The following is a 23,036-nucleotide window of genomic DNA, read 5'->3' as shown; positions in this document are numbered from 1 at the left end:
GCTCAGCTAAAGGCAAAATATGAAACTTTTTGCAGCGTGTATGATAGTCAGGCAGGTAACAATTAGATTTAAATTGAATGTACCTTAAAAATTTTCTTTGTATACTTTCAAGGCGGTCTATATAAATGTTGTATATTGGGTTCCATACCTGTGAGGCATATTCGAGGTGACTACGAACGAAAGAGCAATATAATATTTTAATGGTTTTAATTTCCTGAAAGTCGGACGAGATTCTTATAATGAAACCTAACGCTTTCGTGGCTTTATTAATGATGCTCTCAATATGTAGATCAAAGAGAAGTTTGCTGTCAAATATAACTCCAAGATCTTTGACAGATCCAACTCTTACTAAAATAGAATCTTGAAGTTTATAGGGAAAGGCAATGGGGTGGAGTTTGCGAGTAAATGTACAAATGTAACACTTAGATACATTCAAGTCGAGCCCGTTTAGTACACAATAATTTTGAAAGCGGTCCAGATCTTCTTGTAAAGAGAGTGCATCAGCGACAGAGTTAATCTGTTTCATGATTTTCATGTCGTCTGCATACAATAGAATTTTGGACGACTGAAAACAATGTGTGATGTCGTTAACAAATATATTAAAGAGAAGTGGGCCCAAAAGCGATCCTTGTGGGACTCCTGAAGGTATATATCTGGTTCTTGACGAGTATCCATTCAACACCACAGTCTGACATCGATTCTCTACGTACGATGAGAACCATCTGAATAGATTACCCCGTATACCCATGGAAGATAACTTGCTTAAAAGTATGTTGTGGTCAATTTTGTCGAAACATTTGCTATAGTCTGTGTATATAACATCCACCTGGGATCCATTAGCCATGGAGTCTGATATAAAGTCACTACAGAGGATCAAATTTGACGTAGTCGACCGACCCTTTATAAAACCGTGTTGGTATTCACAAAAGTCCAGTTTCAGTGCTGCATATACTTGTCTGTAAACGATTTTTTCCATAATTTTAGCAAATGCACACAACTTGGATATAGGTCTGTAATTTTCAACAGCGGCTTTTGATCCTTTTTTCAGGACAGGTGTTATATACGCAGACTTCCACAAAGTGGGAACTACTCCGGAAGTAAGTGATAATTGGTATAAAATTGATAGTGGTAAAGTCAGGCTATCGGCGCAATTTACTATAAACACTGGTGGAATATTGTCAGGCCCCGGTGACTTGTTTAGATCCACATATTTCAAGAATCTATATACTTCATCCCTATTAATTTCTATTGACCCGATATCAGTGCCGAAACAAGCAGCCCCCTCGGGTACGGTCTGTGTGTTGATTGGTGGCGAGTTGTTATTGGCAGCGCTCGGTTCCAAAAAAATTGAATAAAAGTAGTCGCTGAACATGTTGGATATAACATCCCCATCCCCAGATGAATGATTTCCATACTGTAGTACAGAGGGATAGCAATTGGACTGCTTTTTTGATTTTACATAAGCCCAAAAAGCTTTAGGATTGCGCTTTATGTTTGATTCTATTCCAGATATATAATTGTTAAACAACTCTTTTTCTAAATCTTTCACTCTCTGTCGTAAAACGACAAATGAATGATGATCCGAGAGGTTTTTATATTTTTTAAACTTTAAATGATATTTAGCTTTCTCCTTTATTATTTTGATTAGAGAGCTATTATACCAGACTGGGAATTTTGACTGTATGGTTACAATTCTTGATGGAATGTAGATGTTACGCTGGTCGTTGATAGTGTCATAGAAATACGATACAGCATCTTCAAAGGATCTACGCCTCAGTTCATAGTCCCAGTTAACGGAATCCAAATTTCGTTTTATGGCATTGTAATCGCCCTTGTTGTACAAATATTGTAAGCGAGGACGAGTGGGTAGGCTGTGCAACTGAACGAACTCGACCGAAATGCAAAGCGCTTTATGTTGGGGATCTTCGCATACCAGGGGATCAGCGCAGCAGGTAACAGTAATATCGTTATTGGATAGTACAAGATCCAAAATCCTATCGTTAATATTGTGGAAGCAATTATATTGTGAAAGATTACAGATATTCAAATTGTCTATAAAATTCCTTTGAACATCTCCCTGTATGTCACTCGGATAGAGAGAAGAGAGATCATTTGTCTGACACCACTTAATATTCGGTTGATTAAAGTCGCCAAGTATTAAAAATGCATCAGAAGGATATTTCAGAACAAGGTCAGCCAAACTATAAGAAAAATTATTCAATTGAACTGCTAATGTATTGCCCAAATTTTCGTTACAAATGTAGACAACACAGATGTGTATTTTATAAGAAATTTTAGGCTTTCTATGGTTCAATGTAAGCGTGATCCATAGGTCCTCGGCAGACGAGCGCCAGTCATGTCGAACATCAGCAGGTATTTCTCTCTTAACAGCTATTAAAACCCCTCCTCCCTTCGATTGTTCGGTAGCAGCATAATTACGATCTCGTCTCCAAACAAGATACCGATTATCGAACAACTCGGAATCCGAGATACCCTCCAAAAGCCACGTTTCAGTAATACATATAATATCATAGTTATTAACACACACATTTCTGTAAAAAGTACTCGTTTTTGTTCGTAGCCCCCGAACATTTTGGTAGAAAATATTAAGCGGAGCCATTGCAAATATTATCATAAGATACAACACAATAATAAATATGTGGGGTGCATTCTAATCGATGTGAATAAATATATTGCCCCACCAATGAAATGCAAATAAGCACCTTACTAGTATACAAGTTAAGTAGAATAGTTAAACTGCACAAGTACGAGCAAAAATAAAATAATATAAGTGATAATAAACTTATCCTCCCAAATATTAATTGGAAGCCTTTGGGACCCATTCTATTAAAACAGGAACTTCTAAAATACAAAATGTCTCCGAAATGTTTTTTAATGAAATTAATATTTCAGGCCTAAAACAACATAATTTGTCGTCTAATAGTAGCAATAATGTCCTCGGTTTAATTTTAAGTAATGTTTCCATCGACAGTTCGACAACTGATATGGCGCTAGTTAAACCAGACATATATCATCCTTGCTTAAAGATCGATGCTACCGACTTCGTTCTATGTAAAACCATCCCAAAAGCACAAATAAAATATAACTTTCGTCGTGCTAACTACGAGGATATTAATAAAGCGTTGTCGAATATTGATTGGGTAAAAGTTTTAATTGGAGGTACCTACTGATGAAGTGACAGGTAGTTTCTATGTAATATTAGATAAAATAATTTCAAGTTCTGTCCCTAAAAGCTGAAGTATTGGTAGAAGTAAATTTCCTATTTGGTACTCAAACTCTTTGATACATATAATAAAAGATAAATTAAAAGCTCACAAGCGTTGGAAAACTTATAGGAATCCAAGAGACTATGATGAATTTTCGCTGTTACGCGCTAGGCAAAAACTTGTATCCAAGAAGTGCTTTGATATTTATTTATTTATTTTATTTTATTTATTTATTTTAGATATGTATGAGAAGAGTATCCAAAATAATTTGAGTAAGGATCCCAAAGCGCTGTGGTCATATCTGAGAAACAAACGCCAATGTAGCCCAGGCTACCCTAACAATTCTCGGAGATGAAGCAGACGCTTGTGAAGGGTTCAACAGGTTTTTTAAAAGTGTTTTTCAACACCCAGATGATAGTTACAATCTTCAACACCTACCTGAATCCGATTATACATGCAACCAAGTAGTACTGACCGAGGATGAAGTCTGTAGAGAGTTGAAATCTTTAAATATTAATAAAGGTTCAGGGAGTGATGGAATACCTTCAATTTTTCTCCAAAAATGCTATAGACAACTCTCTAAACCCTTGACAAATATATTTAATCAGTCGCTTAATGAATTCTTTAGTTTACCATCCAAATGGAAAGAAGCCCACATTGTTCCGATCCACAAAAAAGGGTCTAGAAATAAAATAGAACATTATCGACTATTTTATTTCTAAATTCGTTTGGTAATTTATTTGAAAAATTAGTTAACAAAACGTTGAGTCCTCTTATCCTAAGACAATCACCACATCACCAACATGGTTTTACAAAGAATCGTTCAACTGTCAGCAACCTCACCGTTTTCAACAAGTACATAATATTAAAGGGAATGGACGAAGGAGAACAAATTGATGCGATCTATACGGATTTTGAAAAAGCTTTCGATCGAGTTGATCATGTCATTCTCCTACATAAGCTATTAGCGCTAGGAATCCGTGGGGATCTATACAGATGGATCAAATCCTATGTAACTAATAGAAGGCAGGCGGTAGTAATGGGTGGACATAGGAGCACATTTATAAATGTGACATCCGGTGTACCTCAAGGCTCTATACTGGGTCCGTTGTTGTTTAATGCTTATCTTTATGATATACAGAGTTGTTTCAAGTATTCAGAATATCTTATGTTTGCAGATGACAAAAAAATGTTTCTAAAAATTAAATCTATAGATAACTGTGTTCAACTTCAACAGGATTGTAGTAGATTGGAAATTTACTACAAAAGAAATAAACTATCCTTAAATATTGGAAAATGTAGTAAAATTACTTTTACTCGCAAACATATGAAAATACAATTTTGTTATAAGATAAGAGATACAACAATTAAACAGGTGAATTTGGTTAGAGACTTGGGGATACTACTAGATGATAAGATGTCTTTCTCAGAACATATAGATAATATAACAGAAAAAGCATATAAACAACTTGGATTCGTCAAACGAGTATGCAAATCTTTCAAGAATATAAAATGTATAAAATGCCTGTACTTTTCTTTTGTTAGGAGTGCACTAGAATATGCATGCACTGTTTGGTCCCCAACCTACAAGAAATACATTGAAGCAATAGAGAACATTCAAATAAAGTTTCTTAAGTTTTAAGGATTTCCGAAAGTATAGTAGCTATATAGATTCCTGCAAGTACTTTGGTATTGAATCATTAGAATGTCGACGTAAACAATATGACCTTATATTTTTACACGCTATTTGCAACGGTTTAATTGACTGTCCTGACTTATTGTCGCTTTTACTTTTTCACGCCCCTTCTTCACACAATACAAGGCAAACGCTACTATTTAAAATTTCTCGGTTTAATTCAAACTATTTACGTAGCTCAGTCATGCATCGTATACCTTCAGATTATAACAGAAATTACCAGCAAATAGAAATATTTAATGTATCTAAAAAATGCTTAAAAAATTATATAAAAACTCTAGTATCCTTTATTAGATAGAATGGCTTTGTTATTCCTCCTTTATAATAAATATGTTGTAATGAACTATGAATCTTAGAATATAGAATTTACATACATACATACATATATTCTTTGTATTTTTTGTATTTGTATAGGTGTAACTGTGTTTTGTGTATGTTTAAATGTGTATTCCATTTTTGGCTCTTGTGTATAGTGTAATTTTTTGAATATTGTATAGTACTTGTAAGTAGCTGTAGGAATACCATTAAGCAAATAAACAAATAAATAGGACTATTCCTGTAAACTTAGAACAAAAGAACTCCCCAGTAATGCAGCTTTGCCTTTGAAAAATTTAATTAGCGTTCCTTTGAAGGCGTTATGAACAAGAATTATTTTTTATAGAATTTATAATACATTAACGTCAGGTATATTTGACCTCGACTGTACAAGAGATATGTCGATGACACATTTGTAGTACTCCCCAATGACAAAATATCTGCATTTCTAGCACATTTAAATTCAATACACAAGAACATTAAATTTACTGTTGAACAAGAAAACAACAACTGTCTGCCCTTTTTAGACATTTTAATTATACGCAAAGCAGATGGCACACTAGGTCACACAATACACAGGAAGACAACCCACACAGATAGGTACCTCAATGGTGAATCCCACCACCACCCTTCACAACTGCTTTCTGTCGGTAAATGTTTGTTTCAGAGAGCCCAACGTCTTTGTGATGATGCCCACCTCGAGGAGGAACTACAGCATGTCAAACAGGTGCTACACCGAAACAAGCTGCGCATCCCCCGGCTACATCACAAAAACAAAAACAAGACACAAACAGTTCCCCGCCAGCCAGCCTACTTGCCATATGTAAAGGGAGTTACAGATAGAATTAGCCGGATCCTAAAACGAGCTTCCATACATACAATTTTCAAGCCGCACAAGAAGATTCAGCGATTCCTAAGACCAATCAAAAGTAACACCCCATTGCAAGATGCAGGTATATACAAACTGGATTGCGACTGTGGCCTGTCTTGCATAGGGCAAACTAAACGCAATATGTCCAGCAGACTCAAAGAACACATTGCAGACATAAGACATAGACGACACACAAAATCAGCAGTCGGTGAACACATACTAGATAGGCCTAATCACTACATACGCTTTGACCAACTGAAAGTACTTGCGAAAAAGAAAAGATTCTTCCCAAGATTGGTACGCGAAGCCATTGAAATCAAAAAACACTCCAATTTCAATAGAGAAGACGGCCTAAAATTGTCAAACACCTGGGATCCAATAATATCCAAATTAAAATCTCAAAAAGAAAAACAATCCGCGAAAATAGAGGACACCGTGAGCCATTTTTGCCAAAACCCTCCATCTTTTAGTCGATACCAACTCCGGGGAAATAAATACAGATAATGCAACTTTCTCTGCAGCTGTGATACTTTTTGACATTCAACATCTTTTGTCTTCAGTCACCGTGACCACGCACGCTGTAAAGCACGCGAAACGTCGGATAAATTTAAAATTATGTCAAATAGTTGTAAATTTATAATAATACATAACTGTAATCCGGTAAAAAGCGTTTTTCTTTAAAGGTATATTTTGTCTACAGTAATCACTGAATCAAATTTAATTTTCTTTTACAGTTCCAAATCAAGTTTTTTAATGTTTTTTATCGCGAGTAATGCCTTTGTGTCTGCCAACAAGATGTGGCTCTGACCACGACTGCAATCAAAACTTCGAGGTAAATATTTGCGCTTAAATCCCTTAAATACATTTGTAATTCACCCTTCATAGCCTAGTGGTGTCATTAAATGTCCGCTAGGTGAGGGTATCGGGTTCGATTCCCGGTCGAAGCGCAAGTTTATTTTGATAAATTTATTGGTACTGAATTGCTAAGGCAAGCAGTGAGTACTTAAGAAAATAGACTGTGAGGTTTAGGTTGTATGTTCTAGGCCGAGGATGTAAATTGCAAGTGGTAATTCAACATTCCTTTTTTAGGTGCGGGAAAGCGGGACCCAAATCTACCATATCACGTTATATGTGCGAGCGACTACATGCCGGCGGCACTTTGTGCGGAAATGAAATCCCCTCAATAAAAATAAATGTACTGTAGTATGATAGCAGATGAAATTGTTGGGCGATGATAAGATAGCTAACCTATGGTGTTAGACAGTTATGCAGTGTTAGAGATGCATTTGAGACCTAGTATGTAGTTACGCATTATAACGCATTAGAACAATATGCCATATTTATAACTCCATATGCTGTAAAATATTAATATTATAGTATAATAATCTATATTTAAAGTTTACTGTTAATGTCCAATCCAACCAATTATTCTAATAATACAAAATAAGATGCATTATCGTATGTGTAAATATTGTAGATCGGAGATCTCTAGCCGGTGTTACGTTTTTATACAAATTAATTAATAAAAACAAAAAATAAAAAATATGTTTATTATGGAATATTAGATATCGTTATCATTTATTAATTATTAATATTCTGTATTAATAATCAATACAGAACATTAACATTGACGTCCTACGTCGTTGTTCCTACGTTGAACCTACGAGTTCAGGCACTTCTCATTTTAATTCTTTGCGAATATAACAGAATAAACACTAATTATCCAGAGTTTGCCATATTTGGCAGCAGCCTACTGCGAATAAATTAAAAAAAAAAATTGTTAAGTGCCTATCTGATACCTAATCCGCAGTTGGTTGTGTTAGCAATGTAGGTAGTATAAGCAAAAATTTACTAGTAAAATCTAAAACTGGAAGTGTAATGTTTTTATTGCATTTTAATTTTTTTTTAACATTTATGTTTACCCTAATTTGTAGTCTTATATTTAAGATAAGATAGCTTGTAACATATACTGTAGATATAGCGTTATATCAACTTGTGGTCTGGTCTTAGTCAAAATCATTTATTCATATAGGTAAGACAATGAACACATATGGACGTCAAAAAAAATAGTAGTAAATTGTAAATTAAATAGTTGTAAAGTAAATTGTAAAATTAGAAGAATTTAATATACTTCTTCTAATTTTACAATTTACTGCCAGTTCTCAAATCAAGGTCGTAGAACGGAAGAGAAGAACTGGCAATGAACTCTCCGTCACTATTTTTAATCGCCATGTTTTACACAACGTTTGTAAGGAGCTGCAACCATTATACCATGTTCCACATGACATCTTAAGTAATAAATAATCAAATAAAAATAAAGATACCTTAGGTTTCCTCACAACGATTACTGTCACCGTTACAGCACGTTTCAATAACGCACATAAATAATACTTATTGGTTAACAGCTAGGGTTTAAACGCACGAACTTAGGGGACCTCAGACCTCCTCATAATAATAAAAGGCCTTTATTTACAGACAGATATTACATTACAATTATGTGTTTTTGTCCTTTTTACACTTGACAATACAATACAATGTAAATAGGTTGTTACCGTCGCGTGTCCGTCACTTTCAAAAGGATTCCCACGGGATTGTATAAGCGCCAAATCAATAATAATGATACTGATAGATGGACAAAAGCAATAAAAACGCTATTCCTTTTTTATTTACGAATATTTGAAGTTGCGTTAATAAAACTGTGTTCAAAAAAATTCAGTATTTAAATCTACATACGATTTATATTAATTTTAATCAACAAAATAACATTCGTGCAGACCAAATAATATTTTTTATTAATATCTTTTTTCCTTTCGAAATGAAACCATAAACAGTAAAGATAAATTAAACAATAAACTAACCGGATTTTAGGTAGGTACTGAGGTAGCTTACATAGAAATATACTTATTGTTTTTTTGTTAAGATTGGTATTAACTGTTTTCCTTATTATGTATTTCCATCATTGAGTTATTAAATTACTATTGTTATTAAGACAGCAACCTACCTAGGTATTCGATATATCTTAAAAATCTTTAGAACACAGAGTTTATTAACTAATTAATTAGCTATGTAAGAGAGCTTAGCATTTAAGGAAGAAGGTGTTAGATATTTGGTAGACTAAGTTGGCAACACTGAGCGAGTCTTCAATAAACGTTTTGTGAACTGTGAAGTACACGTATCTTTAATTTATCAGTGGCGAACGTGGAAAAAATTGACATAAATGTAAATATTAATAAAACAGTGTTGAGAAAAATTAAAATGATTGGACAAATTAGCGCATTCAAGATACGTGATCTTTAATTTATCAGTGGGTTCCACGACGCCGGCCTGAAGCATGGCATCTAGTTCTGCATCCACACGTACTCTCATAGAGAAAGGCAATGGCCTCGCTCTACAAAATATAGGCTCTGCATCCTCACGCACCTTCAGCGCCACCGTACCACTAGTGTACCTGCCCAGGGTCCCGTCAAGCACCGACTTATATCTGGAAAGTATATTATTGATTTGATCATTCGATTGGCTTGCTTGCACATTATTTACATCGTAGATTTTAAATTTAGGGATATCTATATTCAGTTCTGAGAGCCATTGTCGTCCTAATAAATTGATACAACCGTTGTCAATAACATAAAGGTCGAAAACTTTGCATACATTGCCATATTTTACACTGATTTCTAAATATCCTAATGGTTCAATGGTAGACCCGTCATAAAACTTAAATTTTAACCTGCATGACTTTAACTTCAATTTGTTAAAGTATTTTTAAAATGTACTTTTACTGATACAGGATAAAGCGGACCCAGTATCTATTTCCATATTCAACAATGTATCGCTCACTAGTAAGGAAATACACACTGGTTTGTACTTAGCTAAGGACATCTGATAGATTGGCCCCGCATCCGTGTAGTCTTCATCTTCCTCTTGCTGGCGCGCCTCGCTCGCCGGCGCCGCTTTGGCCGCCGGTCCTCCCTCCCATCCGGCGGCTCCCTGCAGCCAGTAGGTGTCGGCGGGGGCTCCTTGTCCGGCCCCGCGCCCGGCGCCACGTGATCACCCGCCACGCTTCCCGCGCCATCGCTCGCGCCACCCGCGCGACCTGCCACTGTACCCGTAGCTGTTCATCTCGCCCTCACCGCGTGCTCCAGTCTTCTATCGTCCCGTACACATACGACGGAGCTGGCCTGTCGTTTTGCAGAGGCTGCACACAAAATTTTTATTCCCAGCGATGATTTGTGTCCCCACATGCTTTACAGTCACGTATTTGCATTATATTTACTTGCCCAACAATAAGTGAACGATCCACAACGCCCGCGTCACGTTCCGCCGCCTCAAGGTTTATCGCGAGCGACACGGCTTTTTTATAGCAAAGATTCTCCTCGGCAAACAGCCTCTGTCTTATAGATTCACGTTTTAGCCCGCACACGAATTGGTCTCTAATATTATCTTCTAGTGTTGTTGAGAAGTCACAAAACCGTGATAAATTTTTTTAAGTCTGCCACGTAGTCGGCAATCGATTCGTGTTCTTGCTGCCTTCTTTGGCGAAATCTGTAACGCTCCGCTAATATTGAAGGTTTCGGCTGCAAATGCGTTTACATTAAACTCACAACTTCTTTGAAAGTTAGACTCGAAGGTTTCTTCGGACTGGCCAACGTAGATAGCAAGTCGTAGCTTTCTTCCCCCATTACCGCTATAAGCGTGGGTAATTTGACGCCATCTTATATTTTATTCGCCATAAAATACATCTCAACCCGTTCAATATACGCCGGCCAATTGCCGTTTTTAACGCCGAATGCACTAATTTGTCCAATCATTATAATTTTTCTCAACACTGTTTTATTAATATTTACATTTATGTGAATTTTTTCCACGTTCGCCACTGATAAATTAAAGATACGTGTACTTCACAGTTCACAAAACGTTTATTGAAGACTGACGCTCAGTGTTGCTAACATAGTCTACCAAATATCTAAAGGCGTCAGTACACAATGGCCCATGCGGGCCCACTACAGGCCATCGCCATTGTGTACAGGGGGTAATGGTATATGATGGCGGACAATTGTCAATCGTGGCGCGCAATCGGCGAGTTGTCGGTTCTTTGGGCACACTTCAAAGGAATCGTGGCGTAGCGTGGCCTGTGGTGTTTACACAATCGGCCATTGTTTAGTTCGTCACCGGCCGCTGACCGGGATAGTACACTTTTGTGTTTCGTGCTAGAACTAGAATTTTCGATCGTCCAAAATGTCAATATCGTGGAGCAATGAAGAAGTACCACATTAAAAAATCTACGTACCTTGTCCTGTTTCGATGAATGGTCAGCATCCACCATCGCCTTTTTCGCCATTTCTTTTTTATAACTTTGTGACGGTACACACTTCTGTAATACTTGTAAACAGTATACAAATAAATAGCCGCAGCCGTAATTACTTCGACGTCCATCGCAAGTGGTTTGCCAGGCAGCAATGAGCCATGCGCCGTTGTGTGAACAACAAGTGATCGTGGCCTACAATTGGGCATTGCAAAGCGTGGCCCATCACAGGCCATTGTGTACTGGGGGCTTTACACTTTCAACTCTTTGTTTGAAGCTGGATGCCAACTGGCTTTAATCGTTTAAATCATGAGCTCTCAACTAATATAAATTTAGGGGTACTGGGGTTGCGACGCTGGATTAACAAAAAACTAACTTGACTTATTTAAGGGTTCGTAAATCTAAGTAACACTTATGTTATTGGACATTATCGGAAACAAGTATGATTTATGAATGTTGGAAAAACTTAAGGGCACATTTAATACCTACTAAACTAACGTATTACAATTTTTGGAAACAAGTGTAAGATGATTGCTAACATTTAGTTTGCGCTTGTAATTATTAAAATAAATAAATCAGTGGCGCTACAACCTTTCTTTTTAGGTCTGGCCCTCAGATTTCTGTGTTCCCCTCGATGTTTTCCTTCACCGTTCGAGCAAATGTTAAATGCGCACATAGAATGAAAGTCCATTGGTGTATAGCCGCGGGGCGCGGACCGAACCCACGACCTCAGGGAAAAGAGTCGCACGCTGAAGCCTCTAGGCCAACACTGCTCTTCTAATTATTAACTAAAATATATATATATATATAACTTAACTAATATTAGGTTACATAATTTCTGACACATACATAAATAATATATATTATATATATATATATGCTCCACTACGATCTGTGCCCGCAGTTACCCATGTTATTTCCGTAGTGTTATAAATTATAATGATTGTTCGATAAATTGACGACACAAAAATAATTTAAATATTCAACTCAAAAGTTCTTGAAATCTGAACAAACAATTGCAGATTGTTTTTGCTTATTAATAGCACTAAAGACGATTTTCGTGTGTCAAAAATTTATCGGATTTGTCAAATCACTTAGCGGTAAGTCTAGATTCATAATTGAAGTGCATGAAGCGTTATATTGATCATTATGGCGTAATGTGTGTATCATTTTCTGAAAAAGACATGAAAACTCCTACACACGTGTACATTCTTTGATAACAAATAAATATTTCTATAATAAAAGTCTAGAAGCCGTGGGCAGATTTAATACGGCGTAAGTAAATATTTTATTAGATATTCAGGTTGCTTGTGGCACATTTCTATTTCTGTTACATTCATTATTTTGAGGCAAGTGAACAGCGTTCCGATAAATCCGAAACTATTTTATTTATAAACGGACCAAGCTTACCACGTTTAGCATTTAGCTGAAAGGTTTTTAAGTAAACAATAGTAACAGAATAAGCTAGTAAAATTATTAATTTATTTTAATATTAATTATGGTATAGACCTAGCTTCGAGCAGTGTTGGAATAGGGGCTTCAGCGTGCGACTCTCATCCCTAAGGTCGTAGGTTCGAGCCCCGGCTGTGCACCAATGAACTTTATTTCTATGTGCGCATTGAACATTAGTGAACGGTGAAAGAAAACATCGTGAGGAAACCGGCTTGCCTTAGACCCAAAAAGCCGACGGCGTGCGTCAGGCACAGGAGGCTGATCACCTACTTGCATATTTAATTAACAAATGATCATGAAACAGATACAGAAATCTGAGGCCAAGGCCTAAATTTTTTTTATACCTAGGTCTAAAAAGGTAAGGTAATGATGACGTTAACAGTCTTAGTGTTCTATAATGATTAGACACTATGTTCGTGTGTCCGAGATACCGCACTTGCCCTTTTATTCTCTACACTAGGTTTTTTAACACAAAAGGTTTAGTTCTCTTTAGGCGTTTTATTCCTGTTGTATCAAGAAGTTTAATGCCTCAGCATTCACATGGCTAGAGTCTGGCTAATGAAAGAAGATAACGAAAAAGTGCGGCAAATTAAAAAAAGAATAGTATGGTACACCTAAAGGATTTATTTATATATTTTGTGGCTTAAACTTACTTGATTTTATTTTGTTACTTTTTATATTGATAGTAACTGTATTTCTATGAAATTAAATACTATACGTATTTAGTCATTTACTATTGACACTTAAAATGACTATCAATGGAAAACTAAAACTATATTTATTATAAAACACAACTTTATTCGGAATAATCAAATCCTGCGAAAGAAACGAAATATTCTATCAAATAAAACAAAGTTTAGGCTATTATACCTGTTAACTATTCGTAAAAAATATATAATAGAAATAAAAATGAGTAATTGCATGAAGTATCGAGACAATAAATCATACTAACCTAAGAAATTCAATGACATTCTGTGTTGCCATCCGAAAGTTTTCAAATAATTCAATTATCTTCTATCATTAGCCAGACTCTATGTAGCCTGTTTAAGTGAGCTAAATATTAAAGATATTTAATTAGGCCATTATATATACATAATATTTATATAAATCAAAATACAAATTATTCTGAAGACTTGATGCTCCAAAGCTTCTTATCTCGATAACATTAGCCGATAAAAGCTTTTGTTATTCTATGAAATCTTCAATATTGTTTTTCTCGTTTATGATTTCTAAGAAGCCGCCCCAATCAGTCTGAGTGTCTGCGATTATTTTACAAGATTTATATACTATTATAATGTTTTATTGTATAAAAGATTTTTTAAATATATATGTAAACATATATAAACTCAAATGTGTTGGAAAAATATTTATTTTAAGAAACAACATTTAGAGTTTGCTATTTCAGTCGAAAATCACTTCCATCTAGGGATGTGAAAAAATAATCGATTATTAAAAAAATCGATTAAAATCGATATTTTTCAAAGTAAAAATCGATTTTTTTACGCGATTTTTATATTTAAAATAATCGATTATTTTTATAATTGAAAATTAATCATAGTCGATTTTTATTTGCCACCTCCCGACATTATGTCTGGTCTTTTATAACCCGGACCTCGAACTATTAGGGATATTCGATATACAACGATGTTTATAATGCGATACATTTAATCCGATTCTTTGAAGATGTATTGATATACTCGATGCATTGATGTTTTTTTTGTAAAACATCGAAAGGAGGATAAAACCAGTTAATTTTACAAAAACTCAAGTTTGAATGGAACACTATAATTTAAAAGTAAAATAAATTTATCCAGCAGCACAAGACTACATACAATTAAAAAGACAACAAAAATACTGCAATGTTCTACTGAAAAGACATACACTCAGCATTTATCAAATTTCACCTAAAATCTATCAAAACGAGATTAAGTTAATTTCGATTTTGATTATTTTTAAACGTTAATTTGTGTTTATCCACTCTCACGTACGGGCCGCGCGACTGTTTTCACGTCAACCGTACAGCTACTCGCGCGGCTTAGACCCGCGCGCACCACACCCGCTACATCGCAACAAAAACCATTATATCTGTTGAAATATAGTGCGTTTTCCAATTACAGAGCATAATGCGACTCAGTGCCGCACAATGCCGCATAATGCTGAAGCTTAATTGGAACGTGAATTAGTTTTCAAATGCATCAGCAGAGTGCGCTAAGTCAGTGTTGAAAAAAAAAATGGGCTAGCTGATGGCGACGTGTATCTCGTTCGTATAATATACTTAATATTAAATTTCTCATGTAAATAAAAAATAATTTTTGTAATGAGAAATAAAGTTCTTTAAACATTAAAATGTTCTGAATAGAGTTAGCAACCTCATTAATGTATAAATAATGTGGTTAACAATAATAATTGGTTGAAAACTTTTTACGCTTATTTTAATAATCAAATTATTTCATTAACATTTTTTTACTGAAATAAGAGAAAATCTTTAAAGAATATAAGGTTTTAACAAGCTAAATTAACAGTAAAATATATAGTTTCATGTAAGAAGTTTCATTTACGTTTTGAGTAATTTTTTTTAAATGATTTCTAAAAAAATTATATACTTTTTCAAAACCATTGCAATGTTTACAAAAGTATAATCCTGTAAAATAAATTTGTTTACAGATCCGAATTTTAAAATAAAATTGTATTCATATTTTAAATGTGGAATATAAAAAAAGTAACTATTTATACCTTCATCCATACTTATATTTTTTTTTAGCAGTTTGAAATAACTTTAATTATTTTCAAAATCTACGACGAAACGAAAGCCTTACAAATTTTTCAACAATAAATAATATTTACTAAAGAAAATTTCGATAAATGCCAACTTAAAGAAAAGCACTGGTAAATTTTCTGTCACTGTGTTGGTATTTATTGCGAGAAGCACGCGAGAGCATTAGTTTTGAGAGTGCTCAATTGTGCGAAGCGTTGCTGTAGTTGGAACATTCAACGTTGAGCATTATGCCGCATAATGCGCTCTAGTGCTGTAATTGGAAAACGCACATAATAACTACAACTATGAAAAAAATACTACAGAATAGGTTGAAGTATATAGATTAAAACACATTTTTTTAATAATTGGATAATGTTAATAAATTAGTACGGGATAAAATATTTGAGTCTGAGCAAAAATGCTTAAATTTTTTATAGATATAGGCCTTACGCAAAAAATATAAACGATTTCGAAATAAGAATAATTTTACAAAAAACTAGTCTAATTATCCTTTCAAAAGATGCCAAGATGTTTATATTTAATCAACATTGAGTAAGCTAATAAATCAAAACAAAACAACCACTTCTCGTAATTTTACAATAGCCTCTTGAGTCGCGCGCTATGACTTTTTGTGCCAAGATGGCCGCCTATCTAAGGTCTCCCACACACCATGTAGTTTTTGACGTGACAACGTCTTATAATTCGATGGAGCCGGCTGCACACAAGAAAAAACATGACTTATGCGGCGTTACCTCGTTCTGAGGCGTTACCTCGCTCTGAGGCGTTCCATTTAAAATTGACATAATTGTATTAATGCGTACAAATAAATGTAACTTGATCAATTCAATTGTGATTTCCATTTACCTCCTTCTCTATATCCATACAAAATACCTATCAAACAAATATTTTTTTTTTTTTTTTTTTGAAAAATGCAACCATCCCATCAATATTTTTTTATGACGTTGTCACGTTCAACTATTGTCAGTAAACCGACTTTACAGACAACCGATTTTTTTTAACTAACTAAAAAATAGGGTATGTTCGATTTGTTTCAATCGTATCTTTTTAAATGAAAAACAGAATAACAGTGTCGTAAATTTTAATGAGACATTTTTGATAAGATTTCGAGTTGTAAATGATAATCCACCGTTTCTCCACTGTTTCCACGACCTCCACGACCACCACGACTACTGCAGCACCTAAACCAACATCTACCAGTATAGGATTGATTAGAATTAGCATAAGTTATTAGCAAATAAATGTTCGTATGTCAATTAAATTAATGCAAAATAGCATTATAATGCACTTCACTAAGGAAATTGAAGTGCATCAAAAGTGCAATTATTTTCCAATATCTCAGGAGACATAAATAAACACATTACACCATGCGTAACAAAAAATTGCAAACATATTTTTTCGTTTGTACAAACCCTTATTTATGACGTTTGCTCTAACGTCCGTGGATACCGCACTGTCCATAACGACAAACCTGTGGAACACCTCAATAATATTTGGGAATCTTAAATCATCTTAATGTATTTCTATTTGGAAAAGGCATGAATATGCTTATGAAGGACTCTACATTCATTTTTAACTATTAATTCACTAAACAGACGTAAACAAATCATCAAAATCAGCCAACAACTTCTTTCTAAGAAGCCATTTTGCCCTTGACAAAAATATTTTAAAGTTGAAATTAAACTCAATTTATCATTTAAAACTATATAACATTATCATAACCGTAAGGTACAAATAATCAAGTTTATTTTGATGTATGATAATTAAAGAAATCTTAATATATATAAATCTCGTGTCACAATGTTTGTCCTCAATGGACTCCTAAACTACCGAACCGATATCAATCAAATTTGCACACCGTGTGTAGTTTGATCCAACTTAAAAGATAGGGTAGTTTAAATCTCAAATTATAGTCGCAATATTATTTTATTGCAAAATATTTGTTTATTATTTGATACAATTCTAACAGATGGCGCTGTGTTATAAGTATCAACGTTTCACATAAGCTGTCATCTACCTTTAACATAAGTTCTCCTACCGCTAACAGATGGCGCTGTGTGTAAAGTATCAACGTTTCACATAAGCTATCTACCTTTCACATACGTTCTCCTACCGTTTCCCTTGAATAGTTTACTACTATGTAATATAACAAAAACCTTTCCTAAGAGATTTGACCTCCAACTTTTCAAAGTTAGAGTGTACTTCTCAATGAAAGGCCGGCAACGGACCCACTAAAAATTGGTGTACATGGGCTGCGATGGCTGCCCTTTTTCGGCGTCGCGTCGGCTTGTTACCCCCCCCCCATATATAAAAAAAATATTTAATAATGTTTTTATTAACTTACCATTATTATAAACTAGCTGACCCGGCGAACTTCGTTCCGCCGAACAGTTTAATAATATCGTGTTAACTTTAATTAAACTTAATTTAGGATTTCAATATGGTAGGTAATAACATCAATAAAATTTTTTTTGCGTTAGAGGTTTGGATGCCAAAAACCGCCATATCGCTCCCTTTCGTGACATATTTGCAGATATATTTGGTGGAATTTGACTTTCTTATTTTGTCAATAGATGGCACCACATGTTGTTTGCATTCGTAAAATTAATTAATTTATTTATTGTTTTTCGATAACATATCCGATATTTTACGTATTCTGCTATTCGGAGCGGAGAATAATCCACCAAAAAAGAGATAACTAACATCGGTCCAGCCGATCTTGAGTTATAAGTGGTGTAAGTAACACGACTTTGTTTTATATATTTAAGATTAGATACGTATCTAATTAAAACAGTATTCCAGACATATTTTAATATAATGGAAATATTAATTCCATTGAGGTGGATCACAAATACATAGAACCAGCTACGACTAATTAGTAGCACTAGGTAAATTAACTCTACAACTTCCTGTTTCCGGTTGTAACATACGGCGTACTCATGTCTCTTAGCTAACTAGAACCCCTTTGAAGATTAAAATGCTATACCGCAAATACGTTACTCATACTTACTTGTACAAATTTTAATCTGTAATTAATTTAAAAAATAGTACACATGGCAGAAGGGAAACTTCTTTGGCAAACTAATTGTTAAGTCTTGTTCATATTTATACAAATCTAAAACTTTAGATTTCCGAGACTTAATAATAATAATAAAAGCCTTTATTTTTTTTTATTTTTTTTTTTTATAGAACGGGCGGCAAACGGGCAGGAGGCTCACCTGATGTTAAGTGATACCGCCGCCCATGGACACTCTCAGTGCCAGAGGGCTCGCGAGTGCGTTGCCGGCCTTTTAAGAATAGGTACGCTCTTTTCTTGAAGGACCCTAAGTCGAATTGGTTCGGAAATACTTCAGTGGGCAGCTGGTTCCACATAGTGGTTGTGCGCGGCAAAAACTGCCTTGAAAAACGCTCAGTTGTGGAACGGCGGACGTCGAGGTGATACGGGTGGAATTTCGTATTCTGTCTCGACGTCCGATGATGAAATTCAGCTGCAGGTATTAATCCGAACAACTCCTCTGAACACTCTCCATGGTAAATGCGGTAGAAGATGCAGAGTGACCCCACATCTCTACGCAACGCCAAAGGATCAAGCCGCTCGGAGAGGGATTGGTCGTCGACGATTCGAACCGCTCTGCGTTGTATACGGTCAAGTGGAAGGAGCTGGTACTGGGGAGCCCCCGCCCAGAGGTGAGAGCAGTATTCCATGTGGGGCCGAATTTGCGCTTAATATAGTTGCATGCGGTGGCCCGGAGTGAAGTACCGCCTCGCCTTGCTGAGCACACCAAGCTTTTTGGAGGCTAATTTAGCCTTTCCCTCTAAGTGACCGCGAAACTGAACGTCGTTCGATATGTCAACGCCAAGTATTCCAATGCAGAAGAAATAGGGTCGGGGATAGAACACAGCCTTGTGGGACCCCAGCGTTCACGGGTTTAAGGTCGGAACATGCTCCGTCGATGACGACCTTGATGCTCCGATCGGCCAGAAAGCTGGAGATCCAATCGCATAATTTCTCGGGAAGCCCATAGGCTGGAAGCTTCGAGAGCAGTGCTCTGTGCCACACCCGATCGAAGGCTTTCGCTATGTCCAAACTTACCGCCAGCGCCTCCCCCTTGGACTCAATTGCCTCTGCCCACCTATGGGGAAGGTATACAAGGAGGTCACCAGCTGAGCGACCACGACGAAAGCCGTACTGAGAATCGCTAATCAACTGGTGGCCTTCTAGATAACTCAAGAGCTGGCAATTAATAATGGTTTCCATTATTTTGGAGAACAAGGAGGTTATAGCTATTGGGCGATAGTTGGACGGATCAGAGCGATCGCCTTTTTTTGGGATCGGATGTATCGAAGCGGTCTTCCAGCACTTCGGGACAGTGCCGAGCGAATACAGGTACCGGAAAAGGCGCGTTAAGACCGGAGCCAACTCAGGAGCACAAATACGCAGCACAATTGGGGGGATACCATCCGGCCCGCTCGACTTATGAATGTCCAAGGAAGATAGTGCTTTGCGGACAGCACGTTGCCGGAATGTGATTTCCGGCATCGAGGAATCACACCGCGAAATGGTCGGTGGTGATCTCCCTCGGTCATCCAAAGTCGAGTTGGACGCGAAGAGACAGCCCAAAAGGTCGGCCTTCTCCTTCGCAGTGTGGGCCAGAGAGTCATCCTCCCTGTGCAGTGGCGGAATGGAGGGCTGACAAAAATTCCCCTGGACAGCTTTGGCGAGAGACCAGAAGGCTCGAGTCCCTGAAGGGAGTTGGGCCAATCTCTCGCCAAATCTGGCAATGTGCTCTGACTTTGCCTTAGTGATTTCCCGTTTGAAGGACCTGGAGGCTGAGTTATATGCTGTTTTAAGTTCGCTGGTATTGGCATCACGAGATTTCGCCGCTTCCGCCCATGCCTTAAAGCATTCACGCTTTCGACGCGAGGCTGCCTTGCAAGAACGTTTAAACCAGGGCTGAGACTTGCCACCGATCGGCACCGCAGAAAATGGAATAAAGAGTTCCATGCCCTGCAGAACCACTTCGGCGACAGAGGCGGCGACGGAATCTGGAGCTTCCGGCGAAAAGCACATAGGCCCCCAAGGGTAGGACGCAAAGAAAGACCGCATCCCGTCCCAATCTGCTGACTTATAGTGCCAAATACGGCGACAACCCATAAAGCGGGGCCGTGAAGGGCGCGTAGAATACGAAGGGCAGCCTGTGCGTCCACCACCGGGCGCAGAGTGTCCCGGTGTTGGACGCCCAGAGGGGGATTCTCCACCGCGAGCGCGTGTGGTACCCCCCTGGGGTAGATTCTGTTTTTTTTTTCTGCACATTCATATTTCTTGTGGGGGGGGGGGAATGGGCTCCGAGAGTCTCTCTCACCGCACGAAACGCGAGTACAATAAGGCAAACTTATTGCATCACTTCACGCCGGTTTTCTGAGAGACAGTGGTACTGCCCCGGTCGTGCCTGCCCATTTGGCTGAAGCCCGAAGGCGACAGCATGGCACTCCCACTAGGACTGCTGTAACTACTTATACCTACTAGTACATACATATGTGAAATACAAAAAATTAACACTAAAAATAAAAATACTAATAATTAATCGGCAAGCCGGTTGGTTTGTTTCTGTTCTACAGCTTGTCCTTGGACATAGGCCTCTAAGGGCTTCCACTCTTCTCTGTTTCTAGCTTTACGTAGCCACATAGGGCCAGCTACTCTTCCCACATCATCTTCCCATCTTTTTATTTGTCTTCCTCGTTTTCTTCTGTCATAGAGAGGAAGCCATTCCGTCACTTTCTTCGTCCATTTATCTCTATCTTCTCTCATAATGTGTCCTGTTCCATTTCAATATTTTACTAGAAGTAACAGCATTTCTAAACTTTGTCATGTCCTTTATTTCTTCTAGTTTAACTCTATCTTTCAATTTAAGACCTAGAACACTCCTTTCGATACTATTCTGACATACTCTTAGTTTGTTTTCTTGTTTATTTGTGACCAGGTTTGACATACGTATATCAGGCACGGTAATTATTCCTCTAAGGATTATCCGAGACTTAGAGGGAAAAGGTAGATATGTTAGGAATTTAATGAATTAAATTGTCATTAAGTGTCGAAAATTAATACAATTTATAAAAAAAAAATTTCTTTGATAATAAAAACACGTGCCATTTTAATTTACAATTTGTCATTTGAGATTTCAATAAATTATTTTGGATAAAATATAAAATACTAATATATCATAAATTCTCTTTACGAAATTTTAATTTAAAAAAATAGAATTTCTATAAATTTACCCTTCTCACTCTCTCTCCATCAGTGTAAATCTTTCTCTTTCTTTTCTTCGACAAAAACGCTGCGCATCTTCGTGACGATTTCGCAAAAATTTACCCTCCTGCGCCTATAGAAGTTTCACTTCAAAAATATATTGTTTATACAACAAGCACCTGTAACGGCGTTTGTTTTTTTTTTTTAAATCAGGATATAAATATAACCTATGTTAGTCAGGTATAGAATTTTCAAACCAGTCCTGTACTTTTTGAGTATATTCGATATAAGCGTACAAGATTATGGATCTTTCATCTTTAAAGGGTTCGCATATATAAAAGGGTTTGAATACTTCCCTATACACCGAACTCAATTGACTGAATTATTTAGCTCGGTGACTTACCAACTTTTGTAAACTTAAAGCTGGAGCTTTAGCATAGAACTTTGTCTCCGTGGAAATACTTTAGAAACTTCAGTCAAAGCATATCTTGCGAATTACTTTTAAATATTTGGCATATTACAAATATGGTGAAAAAGTAATGATTTTACCAAAAAATCTGCACGTGTTTTTTTATAGTGTTAAAATAGTAGAGCAGTGTTGGCCTAGTGGCTTCAGCGTGCGACCCTCATCCCTGAGGTCGTAAGGTCGGTCCCCGGCTGTGCACCAATGGACTTTCATTCTATGTGCGCATTTAACATTCGCTCGAACGGTGAAGGAAAACATCGTGAGGAAACCGACATGTCTTAGACCCAAAAAGTCGACGGCGTGTGTCAGGCACTGGACTCACCTACTTGCCTATTCGATTGAAAAATGATCTTGAAACAGAGTCAGAAATCTGAGGCCCAGACCTAAAAGAGGTTGTAGCACTACTACTCTACTTTAACAACAAAATTTTTATTTTTATTTTTAAGTAGACAGTAAACTTTTGCGCACTAATTATTAGATATATATGTAAAGAAATAATTATATTTCTTAAATTAGATTATTCATTTTCTATTTTGTTTTTATAAATGTTCATTTAGTTTTGTTTGTTAGTCCGTGGAAAAGACATTAGTTTTGTTTGTCTATGTATGTGTCATTTTTAATTTGAATACGAAGTGTTTGTTGTGAGTTAATTTTTAATTGATTATAAGAGAAATAGGATGGAAGTGATTT

General features: G+C 36.4%; 1 long non-coding RNA gene across 1 annotated transcript; it reads right to left on the bottom strand.

Annotated features, from left to right (window-relative positions):
- Positions 1-16,697: 16,697 nt before the first annotated feature.
- Positions 16,698-17,104, bottom strand: LOC125062907. The gene is made up of 2 exons (XR_007119364.1): positions 17,046-17,104; positions 16,698-16,814 (listed from the first exon to the last, which is right to left on the bottom strand). It is a non-coding gene; the product is annotated as an uncharacterized LOC125062907 (long non-coding RNA).
- Between the last annotated feature and the right edge of the window lie 5,932 nt (positions 17,105-23,036).

Source organism: Pieris napi (assembly GCF_905475465.1).
Source record: "Pieris napi chromosome W unlocalized genomic scaffold, ilPieNapi1.2 SUPER_W_unloc_1, whole genome shotgun sequence".
Taxonomy (NCBI): domain Eukaryota; kingdom Metazoa; phylum Arthropoda; class Insecta; order Lepidoptera; family Pieridae; genus Pieris; species Pieris napi.
This window is presented reverse-complemented; position numbering and strand designations above follow the sequence as displayed.